General features: G+C 40.4%; 1 protein-coding gene across 1 annotated transcript in view; it reads left to right on the forward strand.

Moving 5' to 3' along the window:
• LOC116693129 (synaptotagmin-2-like) overlaps nucleotides 1–18,563 on the forward strand; it is a 61,755-nt gene that overhangs the window by 22,729 nt on the left and 20,463 nt on the right. The window contains 1 exon segment of the mRNA XM_032521841.1: nucleotides 6,093–6,165. The gene's annotated coding sequence lies outside the window, so the exon portion shown is untranslated.

The raw sequence follows: 18,563 nt of genomic DNA on the forward strand, positions 1-18,563 counted from the left end.
GCCACTCCGTTTGCCACTTGCGGCTTTGTCTATCGTTTGTCCTACAATACCTTTGACCGCATTACAAGGAGCAGACAAGAACATCCAGCCTTCTCTGACAAGTTTGTCGTAACAAGACGGCACTCTTCATTCTCAGCCATTTCAGGCCTCTAAATCTCTAAAATACAATCCTAAAATAAAGGATGTGTAATAAAAAAGGAATTGTGTTAGTTTTGAATTAGTTAGTTTTGACAAGAAATGTGGCAATCACTAAACAGTATGAGAATTGATCGTTCCTCCAGCTCTCAATAGACCTTGATAGGTAATATAGTTTTATTATGTTAAGAGGCCCTGTCCCAAAACAGCTGCTTGCAAAGCACGTTACTGAAACTTATTTGACATTTATGAGAGTATGTTGTTTTTCTACAGCCACAATGCTCTTGGGAAGCAAGTAACTCAGAGACATTGAGGTCTGACGACTTTTGAGTGTTCGCCTTATCTATTTGTCATTGCACAGATTGTCCTCTTCCATAATAGTCATTCAATTATTCCCATTAAGATAATAAGTTGTTAACTCAAACAATGCATTGTACAATAAGATTTGTCAGTCATTTAGATGTAGGCAATGTTAATAGTCAAAAGCAGAAAGTAAATTGATAGATTTCATTATTTCCTTAATAACATTTAATCTCTCTCCCTGTCCGTTGTGGTTTGTAGTGTTATGTTTCATTCACCTGGTAAGCATGGAGGGAAGCAATTAATCTGGAATTGTGCGCTGGTTTGTCCCTGCGGTTGACTATTTTTCTGGGACTGGATGATGAATGGCCTTATTTCTGCACATAAACACAGGTCTTGTCTCTCAGTGAGGCAGGTAGCCAGAGGGACGTACGCAATCTCCACCAGGATTTATGGACAGCAGCTTTGTGAAAACTAGCACTTGCTTCAAATAAGTGAAGTAAGATCATCATTTCCTAAAAGCTGCGAAGACTGAAAAAACTAAAAGGACTAAAAAAAAAACTAAAAGGCAAGATCTTTCTTGTTGGCGTTTGCTGTGTCATGAGGCTGATGGAGCAATAACTTTTTACCGCTGCCAGGCAAGACGTTGAAATTGATTTGATGCAGACATTTTAAATTTAGCTGATAGATCTGTGGCCCAACACAGTTTTTTAAACTGTGCTCTTAAATTAAAAATGATCCCTGCTGGGCATAATGCGAGAGAGTCCCGAAACATAAGGGTTAGTGCTCTACTAGAGGTTGTTGGATAACTGTCCTTTGTCTGCCCTCACTATGTGTGTACTGTGGGTGCACAGCTGTGCAGAGAGCTAAACACCCTTCCAAAGGTTAAAGACAGGTGATGGCCTTTGAGGTTTTTACTGGAAGCAGCTGTGAAACTGTGAAGGCAGTACTGGAACAAATTCAGTGGTAGTGATTACGAATCAGAAAACGATGTTCCACAAGATTCTATAAACAAGAGTTAGATCAAATAAAATAAAAATAAAATGAAAACTGGATTCACAAAAGTTTAGACTAGCTGTAAAATGAGTTACCTTACATTATCATGTATTGTGCTGTTTCCCTTACACACAAATGTTAACTTTCAGTTTCAAATTCAGATAAACCACTTCAAGTTAGAAAATGTTTGATGGACAGCATTGTTTCTCTCTCTTGTCTCCGTGCTGGCTGAATCAGAGCGTGAAGAAGCCAAAGTGTCATCAATTGCTTGTTTCTGCTGACTATTAAAGAGTCCCACAGTCAGCAATCTGTCATGTAAGCAACCACCCATCACGCCCGTCACCTCTCACACACTGGGACGCTATATGGCCAGTAAACAGTAAAGCCCACAGTAGCCTTAACCTTATATTCAGACAAATGGTGCAAACAATATTTTCATGCCACACTAAAAGCAGTTTTAGGTTATTTCACATTTCAGTATTCCTCAAAGGTTTGAAGTGGGCTGGGCTCAGATAGAAAAGGGCAATGTCACGTACCTCTATGCACCAATCAGGATTAAGCAACATCAAACCACACCCACACACTCCTGATATATATTTTGACTTTAAGTATAGCTTATTTAGAAATAATTGTTAATCATAATACAGAAATACTTGATATATAAAGCTTTCAGGGGCTTCAAAAATAAGCAAATTAACCAATTATGTTTCCATTCATGACTTAAATGTGAAATAACTACCTTTTTACTCATTTGGAAATGTAAAAGTTAAGCTGATTTTCCTTCACAGAGCTGCAAAGATTACACATACCAAAGATTAGCATTTTATGACGGCAAAATTGCTCTTTTCTGCCTGTCAACCACTCTTTATGCAGGTATCTCAGAGCAAATTGTATTTTGTGGGTGTTCTTGCATGCATTGGTCCATCTGTGTGTATTTGTGTTTGTGCAAAAATGTGGGAAGAGTGTAATCAGAGGGTTCTTTAATGGGTTCGCCTGCCTTCTGGCTCTATGTTAAACCCCTGCATTGCAGCACTGCCAGTGGGATTTCAGCAGCCACGGCCCTTTTTTTCCCTCTACCCATCCATCCTCACAATAGAGAGATTAAATATGGGCCAGATCTCCTCCTGCGTGGAAAGCACATCTTGAATTGTTCATACGCTACGCTCCAGAGAACGCAGGGCAACTGAGAGCCCCCAAAAGTCTCCTGTACGCTCCCTTTGCCCCACATGAGTCCCCCCTCCCCTGTCAGAGTGGGAGCAACAGTCATGGAGAGCCACGTGTCTTGGAGACAGACACAGACAGAGAGAAGGGGAGATTGAGAGAGAGAGAGAGAGAGAGAGAGAGAGAGAGAGTGAAAACATGGGATCCTCGGGGGCTCAGCCATTCAAGTGCTGTCTGCACAGCAATTTCGTTAAAGAATGGAAAGGCTTGGAGTTTGCTGCTGAGTGACTTTTCCAGTTGTTGTGACTACATTGTCCTCTTCATCAAACTGAGATAAAAAGTAACATAAATCAGAGAATGTTCTGTCTTGTGGACCACAGTGTGATTTTTAGTAACTGGGAATATTAGAAGAAAGCTTTATTTCAAATCTCCTACTGTGGAATTGTTTAATCAATGGGACAAACTCACAGCTGCGGACAGAGTCAATAAAAACAACAGCACAGACAGCTAAAACACTGCTTTGGGAATCATTTTCACCAAAAGGAAAACGAAGAATTTTGTGACAAAACTTTGATAACAATGCTCTGGTGATATTTCGGAGATGACTTTTATTGGTTTCAGAAGATATTAACACACACAGACAATTTTAAGCAGCTATCATTATTGGTGTGATGGCCAATCAGATCAGGGAATTTCAACAGCAATTTAACTGTAATGCAGCCCTGAAAACGTGCCCCAAAATGTGCTGACAAACTGCTGCAGTCTTTTTATTTTTTGATTGAATGATTGAGACCTGTTAGATCTACTAAAAGTCTTCAGTCAATCATCTGGTGACACCCAGATCCTGATGTTGACTGATTTGCCTAATCAATGGTTATTTTGATATGACTCCACCTTCAGCATGGTTCACCGACATTGACTTGTAATGAAAACCAAAAGAAAAAATTATTAAATTCCCTTTCCTTTGCCCTTTGTATAGTTTGGTCCATAAATAGCTGTGGGAAAGATCCAGTTATATTCACTGAGAGGCACTTCCCTTTAACGTGATTGTATCTGAGAATCTGTTATAAGGGCTTGTCTGTTGCCCTGCCAGCTAGCCAATTTATGACCTTTCAAGAATTGTTTCTCTTTTTTTGATTGAGATTTGACCTGAAATGTGTCCTTACCTGAGAACATTTATTTCTGCTGTGACATCTTCTTATAATATAAGTGTATAACAGGCAAGAACATTTATGGTTGAGATTCTAATCAAGTTTGATTGAGTGTTTTTGTTTCTTTGATTGTGAATTCAGTCCATGTGGTTTGACCTTTCAGTTTGAAATAAAATGCCACTTGTATTGTTGGTGTGCTGCAGTGTGAAGCAGTGTCATAGCACTGCTTTTCTCCTCCCTGTCACCGTGGCCCCTCAGCTAGCTGCAAACAACTCACTTTGACAGGTTCCTAGAGTTTCTACGAGGACTGCATACATTTCATTGTGGGCCATGAACCTGAAGAGTCCCCTGTCAATATTCTTCTCTATGTACTCCTTCATATTCATCAGCCGTCTCGTTGGCTAGAAATGCTTGGAGTCACGTGTGCTAGAGTTAAAAGGAAATCAGCGCGAGGTATAGAAAACCATTTAATTCACTGTTCGTTTTCATCATAGATCTTAAGGCTTCATCAGATCATCCGAATGATGGATTGATCTCAAGGGTGTTGCTTAAATAGCAATTTAAATTGGAAAATGAACTGTTTTGAGCATGTGTAAAAAAAAAAAGAAGAAAGTAAAATCCATATATAATACATATACAATTCACAGAAAAATGCTGGTGACACTTTACTGAAGTGCACAAATTGAAGTTGGTTATCTCTCCCTGTGGATGTCTTTCGTGATACAATTACAATAAACCAATTAAGTCCAGTGAATCATGAAATTGATTGTTTTGCTAAAATAGGATAAGGAAATTGGGCCACAAATAGAATACTCTCAGTGGTCTGCGTAAGAACACAAACAGGCTTCGACTGATCATAAAAGTTCTTTAATTCTACACGTCGGGATTTGCAAGCAACACAGATCACAGTGTGCTGCTAAGAAGGTGCCTTAAAGCGGTAGGGAATAATTTGACATTTGGGGGAAAACGATTATTCGCCTTCTTGCTCAGAGTTACATGAGAAGATAGATATCACAGTGATATCAGGAGAGGCTAAGCCAACACACTTGAAACAGAGGTGGGGTGGGTGGGGTGGGGCAGCTAGCCAATAGCTGAGCACGTCTTAAGCTCTCTGATTAACACATTGTATTCCCTTCTTCCCTGTTAAGATCACAATGACAGCAAGACTCCAGGAAGTCGACTGCAGTATGGGTGCTGGAAGGCAGATTATTTTATATTGTTAGACAGAGCTAGGTTTTTTTATGCTAAGCTAAGCCAACAATGTCATGGCCATATCTTCATATCTAATGTACAGACATGATGATGTAGCTATCTTTTATCTAACTCTCAGCAAGAGAGTGAATAAGTGAAATATTCCATTAACATTTTACAATTGATGATAGAACGGTTTGTTGTCTGACTTGGTGCTCTAATAAATAGGTAATCAATCATGCTCGGAAATTAGTCAAATGAATACTGAATGTAAATATATTGCCGTGAGAAGAAGCAAATCTTTAGTTACCAAAAGTGATTTTGTTGTCCTGAAATTCTTTTAACCACAAAGATTGGAAAATGTGTTGTTTTGATGAGACTTTAGTATTTGTCTAATACAGCCATTAGTTTTTTAACATTTGTTAACGCCTGCCTATATTTGTCTACAATACACCTCAACATGCTTAAATTAAAAGAAATTATAACATACTGATGAATTCATCTTAAGATGTTAACCTGGGAAACACCGCTGTGGAGATATCTTGGTAATAGAAGTAGTTTAAATTGAGAGACAAGTCATATCGTCATTATTTCATAATTGTGTGAACTCAAAACTCTTCTTGCACTACAGTTTGAACTTTGTGAGTTGGTTTTGAAAGCTGGTTTGTGTATAACACGTTGATTTACAGCTGGTTTTCAAGGAGTCAGTTATTAGAGATGTACCGGCAATGAATGGATTTAATAACTTGGATAGCTTTTAGTCATAATTCATTTGCCCTGCAGCTTTGTGGATAAAAAAACAGTTGGCTTCAGCCATATATCAGCTTGTTTATGTGAGAGGGAGACAGCCATCAATATTCTTCTCTTGGCTCAAAATGATTTTTTGCTGTAATAATTTTCATTTTTCATGGTTTTACTCAAGGCTGCTAATCAGATTATGTGTGTCATTTAATGCCATGCATTGTCTTGAAAATATATACACACCAGTCTAACCATCAGTGAACCACTGTACATTTACATCATCAAGAGGGGATTTACCTTCAGCTAAAGTTTGCAATCAACTTCAATTTGCCCATTTTTTTCCAGAAATACAATACAGATTTTTGTTTTTGAGAATGAACCATACCTCCCTAAATTCACATTGTCTTTCTCTTTCAGGGTTTCTAACTGACAAGATTCTCACAGTGATTAACCTACATCCAGACACTTTTCAAGAAATCAAGATTTGGCTGTAAGTATCCCACCAGCAAAGATATTGTGTGTGGTGCGAGTCCAGGCTCTGAGCCAATGCTGTAGACTTAAAAGTTGTGTGTGTGTGAGAGAGAGAAAGAGAGAGAGAGAGAGAGAGAGAGTGAGTGAGATTCTCCACTCCATCAGAGCAGTCCAGTGTCATGCTGTGACCGTCCTCTTTAAGAGGAGAGAGATCGCTGCCCGTTGTTAGAGGCCTCCATCCTCTGCAGCTCCCCTCTCAGAAATAACATCCATTCCTCGTCCTTAGAGAAATCTAGCTCGACTCTGTGTCCTTACTGTCCATTGAAGGCATCATCCAGATGGCAGTCTGTCTATGGCTGGGTGCTTTCTTAAACTGTCCAGTAATATAACACTTTGTTGAGCTGTGGGGTAAAGCACTAATTGACCAGAAAGGAAAATTCTGTCGATTATCATAAATTGCTTGGTAGATATTAATTTCCTGCTGAAGAATGGAGTTCTTAATACTTCATATCAAATCATTGTATTATTATTAAGCATGAAATCCAAAACTGAAAACAGCCCAGACTACAACAATATATTTAAATAGACTTGCGTAATCACATGTTTTGGACTCCACTAGATGTCAGCATGAAACGTGTGTTGGGTTTTCCCCACTCTACCATCTGTTCTTAGAAAAGCTCTGTTTGTGCCAGGGAGGAGGGAGCCCACTGCAGTGTGCAGTGAGCAGGCAATGCGTGGTGAGGATGAAGGTGCAGCCCACTGTGAACAAGCATGATTTACTGTCAGATTGGTTGGCTCTCCAGCACTCAGCTGATTAATCAGAGTCATCTCCATGAGTGATGGAAGCGGTGGTGCCTCAAAGGCTACAGAAAGCTAATAAACACCAGCAGACAATAGCCACGCCTTGAAGGACGAGTTACTGGCCGCTGCTTTTAAACCGACCTTGTTACTTAGGCCATCTGCCATTATTCAAGACAAAGTTTACATAATAAGATCTCAAACACAAAGATTTTAAAATTAGATTTTATTGAACCTCAGCTGGTCAACTGTTTTTCTTTGGCCACTTGAACATTATCATTCATTTGCTGTCCTGTTTCTGGCCACCAAATGAAAGTATAACATTCACCCTTATTTTAGCTCTGTTTTGGTCTCCACCAACTCCTGAGGGAAATATCTAAATCTATAACATCTAAACTATATTTACCAGCTAGTCACTGACTGTATATGTCTGCTGTTTGGTGCTGAACAGGAAGTGTACAGTTGGTCATTAGAGCTGAAAACGTCATGAGCGGGAAGAGTGAACCAAAACAATAAAGTTGCGGGGTTGAAAAACAAAACAATAAACTGACAGACGCTCTGTAGAGCTCACTAGGGCGGCAGAGTCAGCTGATAACTCTTGGTGGGTTCGCCACTATGAGTTCATCGATATCTCACTAACTTGTCAAGTAATCCCTTGTTAAAATAAAAATATTGGTCACAGCAGCTTTATATATTGGGATATTCCAGAATATGAAAAATGTACTCAAAATAGCACATTATTTCATTATGTAAAATCATTTTGCTTAAAAAATGGCTTTAACACAAATAAAGTAAGTAGGGACATAAATCACCAAATTAATCTTATTAAATTAAAAGCCAATTATTTCCTTGATAAACGGTTTAGTCTACAAGCAACATAGTGAAAATCATCCATCACAATTCCTTAGAGCCCAAGGAGACGTCCTGCAACTTCTTGTTTTTTCTGACCAACAAAAAAAATGCTCTTTACTCTAATGTAAGACATGGGAATGCAGCAAAGTCCTCCATTTTAAACCTTGCCAGTTCCAGCTTGGATTATGGATTATCAACTCATTTATTTTGGTTGATTAATCCATTAACTGTTTCAGGATCAGAAAGGACTTTATTGCCACAGTAAGTTACACCTATGTTGAAATTGGTTGGTGCATACATACACAAACAAACTAACATATTAAACAAAAGAACAGTAAAGATATACAAAATAGCTGTTTACTATTAAAAAATGGAGGCTGATTTAGTTGAGTGCAGAATGCAAAAAATATCTGGTATGTGCAATGGGCAGATGTCTAGTCCAGGATAAAGGTTATTGCAAAGTGACTAGGAAGAGGGGGGGGGGTAAGTCAGTGGCAGTGGGCTGCCTGCAGAGGGGAAGAAACTTTACACACAAGGCTTATGTAATTTTTAAAATGATTGCATGCACCTGGTGATATTAGTTTGACCATGAGTAGTTGTGAGTATTGATTCGTGCAATCTATGAAACTACGGTTGTTAGTGAAACAGATGTACTCTCAAAATTTGCCATTTAGTCCTAAATTGGCATCATCACCAGCTGTCCCCGTGCAATCTCGAGTTGCAATAACACACCTTTCAGTTTCTGAACAGCAGTGTGGAGACACGGCTCCAGCAGAATGGTTTCCCTCTCATTCCAACCCAATGAAACACTCGGTACCGCATTTTTGCACCTTCCTACATCTGCAGCACCACATCCCAGCACAGACACAGAACCAGATCTAATCCCTGACTGCCAGCCACAGCATTGTAGATTTACCACACATACAGTACATGAAGGCAGCATTCACCTAAATATTTAGAGATCGGGGAGTGGCAACAGTGCTTAACTGCTTCATAAATATGAAGACTTCACTGGGGAAAAAAGAAGCACTAGAAGTAATTGTTTGTGTATGTGTGTTGTTTAAGCAGTATCGGGACATCTTTTTTGTTGCATTTTGTAGTCATGTCCCCTGCATAGAAAAGAAGCATCACAGTCTTTGCTCTTTGTCATCCTACTTCCTGTCAAGGTCCTGTCGAATATCTCCGGGCACATCTCTGAAATAAAGTCACCTTGTTAAAACACAGCCACAGTCATTGCTCAGGAAAACCCATGACATGACACATTACATGTGATTTTGTTGCAAAAGGCTAGATAGGCTGACGCATTTTAAACGCTTCCCAAAGTCATCAACTGAGCGATGTTAATACGTGGCTGCTAGCCCCGTGCAGTTAGTCTCCACAACACGCATACCTTATTAAATATGTATTCTAGGTTGCACTGAATTACTTTGGAGACTTGGCCTGTTTAGTTCAAAGTAAGGTCTGATGGAGTTTTTTCTCTCTTACTACTTACCCAGTGAAACTACTAGATTAATACTGTATTTAATGTGTGTACTGTAGCAGCAATAGTCAGCAGTATAAAACCATGATGAGAGTATTCGTATTTGTCATCTGTCGCTAAAAATCACTATGCATATGTCTTTAATGTTTCGTGGGGCAGATGCCTGTGTTGCTCACCATGGGTTTACCCAGCAAGCTATGAATCTTGGTTGGATCAATATCCTGCTCCCACACATACACTGAATCAGACCTGCCTGGGTTTCAGGGCACTGGGCTGTACGATATCTCTCACATTGTGGAAAAGAGTGCACAAAGGAATACAGGCTTGATTAGCTTTCATAGGTTCGATAGCAAGGCCTAAATGTCATTCCACATTGTTGATGAGGAGGGAATATAAACTGTTGGGCTTTATTTAGACCAAATCGCATTGGAAGGCTGCCATTTTACTTTCACCCTTCACAAAACAATATGGAGGTGGAGAGCTGCAGGAAGAGCGGAAGCAGCCATCCTCCGGGATTCTTTTACTTCTGTGATCCTGAAAGGCGATATTCTGTGTTTCTTCTTATTGTCAACCAGCAATGAATTGATCCTGCTAGCAAGTATTGCCAAAGCCTGATTTAGCTTTGAAGAGCTCCATTGTTGTCCAAAAACAATTCCAAACCCATCAATGAGCCACATGGTTGCACTGGGGGACATGTCCCTTCAATGCAATGAATGTTATTTTGAGTCAGTTCTGCATACGTCACCCTGGTGCCGTAAAGTACTTGCTACAAACCACACAAAACCGTATCAATCCGCAGCTGAGATTAGTCCCCAACAAATGCACTATTAACTCCTGTTTTAGGAACATTTGCCAAAATCTACCACGCCCAACTTTCTCAGGAAATTATTTACTTTTGAAAAATGAAGCAAATTATATATCTGTGACCACTTTTGCTTTAAAGATTTAGTTTAGTTTTTGTAATTTTTCTCTATGTAAGTTTTATTGGGACAGTTTTACCTCCCCTATATTTACCAGATCACTTTTCATAAAAAAAAAAAAAACAGCAACCATGCATTGCTGCCCAGACCCTATGCTGAGAAATGGGATTCCCACAGACAAGAAACAAAATTACATTCCTCTCTCCACTTGTATGTTTTGAAATTAAAAAATGCATCTCTCTCTCTCTCTTTCTCTCTCTTTCTCTCTCTCTCTTTTTCTCTCTCTCTCTCTTCCTCTCTCTCTCTCTCTCTCTCTCTCTCTCTCTCTCTCTACCTTCCATTTTCTCTGATTGAGACTTTATTGATTTCTTGTTCAAGTGCTCATTGCTGGTACGTAAGGAGGGTGATTCACTAGGGGACGATGATAATTCTCGGTGACACACAGTAATACCCGAAAGGCTCCAATACGTCTGGTTCAGCGTTGGTGTTAAACAAAAGGCTGCATCACATCTTGTCATTAAATAAGCAGGTTTACACAGTATCCACTGTGTGCTAAGGGGTCTGGGAGGGCATTGCTGACAATTCTGCAGCATTTACACTATGATTTATTTCATTTTTAAGCCTTGTTATCACAGCCATTATTATAACAGGAGCATACTAAAAACCCTTATTTAAAGCAGTGTGATGTCAGCAAAAGGTTTTTAAATCATTCCAAGGACTCGTACACATATATATTTATAAGCTTATATATGCCATACCCTGCTAGTCTTTGTGCTGTAGGATTGAAATCTTACTTGATGACAGTGGGAGCGGAGCAAGTCCAAAGACACAATTCAGAGAAATGGATAGCGATAGCAAGGCAGAAAGAGACTCAGCAGCAGACTATTGCTGGGGTAAGCACACAGCAAATGACAGGCTTGTTGTTAATATCTAGAGGTATCATCTACAGTATGCCCGTTTACTTATTTTCATCCACTCTTCTTTTAATGAAGTTGCAGCCCAGGAACATATCTGTGGAGTCCCCTAGCTGTTGTGCTGTATGAACGAGGGTGTGGATGCTGGGTCGGACAGTAAAGCATATGGATGCTTTTGGATTGCCCTCATGTATTAGATGCCAGCGCCTTGTGAGCAGCATCACAAATCAGCTGGCCAAATAGTGAAAGCTGGAGTGGATGGAGAGATGGTAGATGAAGAGAAAGCGGGCGAGGGGAAAGGGGAGGGGGATCCTTTCAGTGACAGAGATAGAAAGAGTGGAGCGAGGTAGAGGAGGAGGGGATTGAGAGAAGCAGAGGTGGGGGTAGTCACAGAGAGAATGAGTGAGTGTGTGTGTGTGTGTGTGTGTGTGTGTGTGCGTGCGTACGTGTGTGTATGTGTGTGTATGGGAGAACAAGAAGTGCTGCAGTGGAAACAGTGCGAAGAAGACTGCAGTTTCTGGTACTGATGGGAGAGCAGTCGAGGGACGTTATTAAGGCATTGTAACATTAACCCTAAGTGCCTCTTTGGTGAATGGGTTAGCCTTTTGTGGAGCACAGGATTACGGAATTACAGTAGTGCTGGTAAGGGCGTATTTCAACTCTCTTCTCAGCATTGCTTGAACACTTTGAGGAATCTGGAATAGAGTTATGAGGCATTTAATGCTTTAATGTTGTAGTTTTTACAGGCTGTATGTAACTTAGAGTTGTCTTTTTATTGGTTTCACCATAACACAGGTGTTGTGTGCATGTTACTTCCTGGTGCATGTGGTCTAAACTTTACTCAAAGCTAATTTATAAGCTTTGTTAAGGGATAACTGAAAATCCTCTGGATCCTGATCTGCCCCAGGATCTATCTGTGGACCTTGTCTTCACCCATTTTGTGTGCAGGCATTGGCACATCAGGCACTGTTTTTAGAAAATGTTGGGTGTAGCTCTGGATTTAGATTATTCTCATTGATCAAGCCTCATTTAGCTTGCTGGCCGATGTAGTACTTCTTTCCTGGAGAGTAGCCAGGAGGCTGCCCTACTGACAGATGCTCTGTTTACCTCTGCAGCCACACCGGCATCTCCCAACCTCCCTTAACACATAGAAACAAAAAAATTGGAGCCAAAAAATGGCACACTACACCAAAATACCTCAGGTCTACTGTATTTTATTCCCCATGTAACAAAGGAGACCCAAGCCACAGTGCTCTTTATTTTTTGAGAATGAGTTTTCAGACGTAAAAAGAGTCTGGCAGTTGTGCTGAGGAGTATAAAGAGTAGAGGGTGGGGATTTTATAAAGTGCTGCAGGATGCTCTTTTTTCTGCTGTCTCTCATGGGACATATAGCACAGGCAGCACTGAGGTTACAGTACCAAGGACATCTTGGGCTATTATTTTGCTTACTACCCAATGCTGACTTATGACAGGACTGCATCAGGCTCACCATTAGCACAGACTTTTCATTTAGTCCAATTAAATTCATATTCATTATAGCAAACTGACTATGAATAGATTGGGTGTTATTTTTATTGAGAGCCTGAGGTTTTTAGCCCAGTGTAAAGCTCTGCAGTTTCATAACAAATCCAAATATAAAACAATTTCCACATTATGCACAAAAAAGAATAATTAATTTTTTGCTTTGCATCCTGAAATAACATCTTAAAATATAAATCAGGTTCATTCTCTCCCCAGAGTCTTTGGCGTTGGAATTCAGATTGAGCCAATTGCTTGTATTTGAGACATGATCACTCAGGTTTCAGGAGTAATAGTAAACAAGCACAGTGTGGAGGATGTGAGGGATCATATTATATGTATGTACATGCAGCTGGGAATATACTGTACCTGCACACACGTTTACTGCTCCAATATCCCCAGTGCAGGAGACTATTTGATACTGAGCATGCTCTGCAGGTTATTTTTTTTGTCAGGCTCGAAAACATTCAGGCAGGCTCATTAAGTCTGTACCTCAGGCTGCCGCTTCCATTGGTTCTCACGCTGAGAAATACTCTCCGAGACCCTCATACTTACTCAGAAAAAATGAGTGGATGCTTTGAAGTTCACCAATCGTAGTTCCTTTTTTTCTTTTGGCTCCCTCCAACAAGGCAGCTGGTGCCCGATTGCTGAGAACTGCTAAAAGAAGAAGAGAGAAATAAAAGAGGCTTATTCTAACTGTGCAGCCTCCCAGAGGGTCTTGCAGTCACCCACATCACCTTTGTTTTCCTAATTCCCTCTGCTTCATTAGGTTGAAATACATTTTTTATTAGTATTCCACAAGCACTAGTGAAAATTCAAAATGACGCCACCCATATTGGACTCTGAGAACGACTTAGCGATTCTCTCTCTGGTACAACTATGAATGGCATTGCTGAGCCGCTGTCAGCTTCTCCCTCCAGGTGAGAGCTGAGCCTTCCCAGTCCTGGCCCCAACCCATTTGATGGTGTGTTGCTGGCAGACGATGGAAGAGTGCTTCAGTGTTAAATGGTCAGATGCTGTCACCATTCACAGCATCCGGCTGTGCTGATGGGGCATTTTCAACACTATTTAATCTTCAGAGGAAGAAAAACATGCCAGTTTTTGTTGCAAGACCTCTAGTAGCTTTTTTTTTTTTCTCACCACCTAGCCCTCTTGGAAGAGAGGATATTTGATGGTCAGAGGGAGCATACTACAGAGCAGGGTAACACTTTGCTGTAAGAATGAGTGAGAATGTTTTCAGTGTGTTTCATCATACTGGAGATGTTTTGTGTAACGCCTACATTCTTACAGCAAAAGCCTTTGAATTCATACTGAGATTTTCTGTATGTATAGTTGCACACACTCTTTATTCAGTAGTTAGTTTAAATGAATAGTTTGACACTTTTGGGAAATACTATTTTTTGCTTTCTGAGAGAGAGGTATATGAGAAGATCAATACCACTCTTTCTGTCCAACCAGCAGCTGTTGGAAGCAGGGGGAGATAGCATGGCTCTGTTTAACGATAACAATTCCTCACTATTTAATACATTTTAACTTTCTTAAAGTTTCTTCCACTGGTACTAAAACCAAGTCTGGCAACTGCTCGTAGCCAATAGAAATAGTTTGATACATAACCCCCAATAACGTGGAGAATTATCATTTATATACTTTTTGTGCTAGATTGATTTAAATTCTAATTAATGAGCTTTATATGCGCTGGTAGGTGGATATTATTTTATCTTGGTACAAAGCCAGACTAGCTGTTTCCTAAGCTAAGCTAAGGTAACTGGTTGCTGGTTGAAGCTTGATATTTGATGGCCAGACAGGAGAGTAATATTGATCTTCTTATTTAACTCTCGACAAGAAAGCGAATTTGCCAAAATGTCAAAATGCTCCTTTACCTTGAAAAGCAGTGTTGAACTTTAAGCCCTGCTGTCTACATAATTTTTTCTTCTCAAAACAAGAATGTCAGTAGATGTGGCCTATCTGCAGTGCTGCAGAAGCCCTCTGTTCTTTCAGTTTCTCCAAACAGCCTTACATGCAGATTGGGTCACTGTCTCTGTGACAGAATGATTAATTGACCTATCAGGGGACAGGGAAAGGGGTTGTGCTGAGGGAGAGAGGGAGTGGGAGGATGTATGGCAACTGGCTGTAAATGATCCCTGCTGCTCCTCGCTCAGCATTCAAACCCTGGCGCCTCGCACCTTTTTCTCAACGATCACTCCTGATAATAGCTGAGTCACATTCAGCTGCAGGTGAGAATAAGCATTGTTTTATCTATGTAGCAGGTTTGTAAATGAGCCTCTCTGGACCGCCCTTTGGGTCAGCACACAATGAGATATAATTCTTTTTAGTGAGATTAGGCACAAGGCACATGTTTGATATCCTAATGTCTGATGCTGCCCTCAGATCAGCAGTGACACCGGCAGGATTTCCTAAATCACTTGCATTTTGTTGACACGAAGGTGGAATTGCCATGTTGACGGTTGATGGCCATGGTCTTTTCTTGTAAATGCTTGTATTGTGTTGGTTTGCATTCTGAGCATTTGTGCAGCCCTCAGGCTAAACACAGGGGTCTGATGCCTCTGTAAATGCCCTGTCCTGGACGGCTGCTGTTCTGATGACTGTGTTGCAATTCGGTTGCTGAGTGAACGTGTAAATGCCAATGTCTGCAAATGTCTGTTGTGTGTGGCACACAGAGATTACTAAAAAGTTTATGGCCACACTGTTGGCCCAAAAAAATATAAGTTCAGTTCAACTTAACAAGCACAGATAGTGGTTTGTTTTTGAAAATCAGAATGCAAGTTTGGCATCAGTGAAAGCCTTTAAAATTGTAAGGTTTGTCAAAGCTATTGGCTACTTCTTATAGGGTTAGGTTATATGTCCCTCATTAACCCAAATGAGCGGACATACACACTGTAAAAAGGGATATGGCTGGCAGGATTTTGCTGAACACTTAAGTCAGCGCTTTGTTAGCTGAATTGAATGGCTTAGTAACTGTTTTGTCACATTACAGCATCCGAACAGATGCTTGGCACTTTCCCATCAATGCGTTGTTGCAGGAGACTTGATGACTCTTGGTTAAGAGTTTCAAAATCTGGCTCTGGCACATGTTGTGCACCAAGTGCTGTATTTTTGGATTTACCAGTTCTTTTGTCAGTCTCTTGGCTCTCAACCATGAAATGACAACTTCAGTAGGCTACCTTGTAGGAATATTTTCTCTACCACACACTTGGCATAGCCAGCTGAGATCTGTACAGGAATGTACACTGATATTATGTGCAGAAGATATGTAGAAGAGATGTCTTTTATGCAGCTTCAAAATGCAAATGAAAAAGCAGAGAAAGATGCAACTGGCAGAAGCTATGAAGACTACAATGGGAATGGACTGATGCTGTAGAGTCAGTGGCACCTCAACTCAGCTCAATATTTGGATTTACGTTGAGGTAAAGAATGCAGAGCACATTGTAAGAGTGTTATCAGTAATGTGTTAATTTAATAGACAACGGTAGAAATAACAATTGCTGCTTTCTATCATTAAAATGAATTTTCATACAACTGAATATACTTATACATATAGGTTCGCCTCAGACCAAGTTCCACACAGTATCTAATCCTAAAGTGGTAAATAACAAGCAACGCAGCAATCAGCATCCCCCCTGTAATCCTATTAAAACTTGGTCAAAATGAGACCATTACGACTGTGGGAGCCCCATGTCCATTTCAGCAGGGGTGAATTACCACAGAGTAGCAAGAGTTCAGTAACAAAGCAGCACATTCTCATTAATTGAAACAACTCCACCATCTCAGCTTGGCTTTCCGACTGATCTGTTCTCTAAATGTTCCAATGCACATTTCCAGCTGAAAGCAAGTCCAGACAGGCCAAAGGTCAGCTGTGACTCAGCGGTAGTCGAGCCAATATTCTCTTCCTGTTTCTTCAAGTGTGTTTATCATAAATTCAAGATGCACGTGACACCTTTGAACAATTTTCTTCTAAATGAGATCCTCGATATAGTGCACAACGTGGCTGGCGCCTAAAATAGCTCATTGGGATTCAGATGAAAAGGCAAATATATAGCAAATACAAAGAGCACAGACACACGCAGCTTCTCAGAAAGAGATAATTTGCCCTGCTTGAAAAGGCATACCACTTTGCATTAAAGTTGTATTTGCCTGAATCTGAAATTATCAAATTAAGAGCTGCTAACTTCTTGTACATATTTTAAAAATAATCCAACCCAGTTTACCGTAGCAATCACATTAGTGAGACTTGGAGGAAATGATGCTACGCAGGATGCACAGCTACTACAGCTGGAGGCCAAGCACTCCACCCACCCACACATAACCCGTAATGTCACAGATGGCAGGGGCCTCAGTGGGGGCTGGATGATTTCATTGGGGTCACATTATTCAGATTACTTTAAATATTTTGAGGATCTTGGTTGTCTGGTGGCCTGTGAAGCCATTACTGCTGCTGTTTCTCTTTGAATACAATAACCTTTTCCACAGTGACTAATATTCAATAATTAATTTTCCGCCCCACCGTTCCCGACTGTTGCCCCGAGCTGAGTTACATGACCCCATGACAGCAGTTGTCTTCTTTTACAGAAGCCATTTTGAAAGTGTGTACTCAGACATTTGTAGATTTTTAACTATGCTAACTGCAGTTGTAATGAAATGCAACAAAACCACAAATACACACGTTAAATGAATCTAAAAAGCTACACATACACGTATAGATTGGCCACTGGCAGACAGCTGTGAGAAGTTGTAAGGGCCGGGGGAATAGCTGTCTGGCTGTAGATTGTTAATTAATTGTTGTTCAAGGTACTTGTTGTCGTGTAATGAAGCAGCTGCATGACTTTAGCTCACTCTCCTTAGGTTGTTTTCTCTTGTATCTGAACTGGGTGCTAATAAGCCCTCAATAAACCCCATCCTCCCCTATTACAAGGAGCTGTCTTATCTGCCGGCTGGGGTTTCCTGCCGCTGGGGAGTATGTCACACTATGTGGTCAGTAGGCCATCACACATGACATCAATGAGGTAGCAGCATGTCTTAGTCATGAGTTTATATGGGACATCCAGGAGATGCACCGGTAGTTTTTACAGTTAGAGTTCGACAGGTCGGAGGTAAATAAGTAGAGCACTTAGCCTGTAGGCATATTTCAGTGTTTCTAAGTGACTCATACTTTTTCTCTAATGGTGATGAATACAACATATGATGTGTCTTTCCATTAGTGTGCATGAGAATGTTTAAAACATATCCTGCTAATTTTACTTATCTTGTATCTTATTTATTGCATGAAATAGAAACAGCTCAGCCCATAGGATATACTGCAAGGTGCACCTCTGTAGTTTCGGGCTTAAGTCACCGGCCACGAACCACAAGACCCTGATTCGAGTCTGGCTTGAGTCCCTCATGTCATCTCCCCACTGTCAGTAATAAAAGCACACAAATACTAGGAATAATACTTTATATACTGCTACAAGATAATGAAATTGCATCAGAGCAGTGAAATATGTTCATACTCCTGATCTCATACTGATTTCTGTTATTAAATCTATACATGTACCACAGATCATATTAAGCAGAGATAAATAGGGATGTTAAGTTTCTGTATGGGAGGGGCGGGGTCATTTGAACTGTTCTACACTGAAGCGATGAAACAACGAGAAATTATTTCTAGGTAGTGATAAGTAGCCTACTGTTTTAAATGAATCCTTCTTTGTTAAAGCTTTAGTGCGTAACTTTTTGACATTAATGAACGTCTGTTACATTCAAGCCATTGCCAAATGAGTTGCTGCAGAGCCAAGTAAGACTATCAGGTCCAAAAATCTCTCTTTGTATTTCTCAGTATGGCTGTGTTCAGAAACTGGTGTCGTCCGGTGACTTTCATGCGCAGAAAATCGAGTGGAGATACTTGTGTCATGTGGCTGCGCCAACTGTTTTTGGGTAT

Source organism: Etheostoma spectabile, chromosome 7 (genome assembly GCF_008692095.1).
Source record: "Etheostoma spectabile isolate EspeVRDwgs_2016 chromosome 7, UIUC_Espe_1.0, whole genome shotgun sequence".
Lineage (NCBI taxonomy): Eukaryota > Metazoa > Chordata > Actinopteri > Perciformes > Percidae > Etheostoma > Etheostoma spectabile.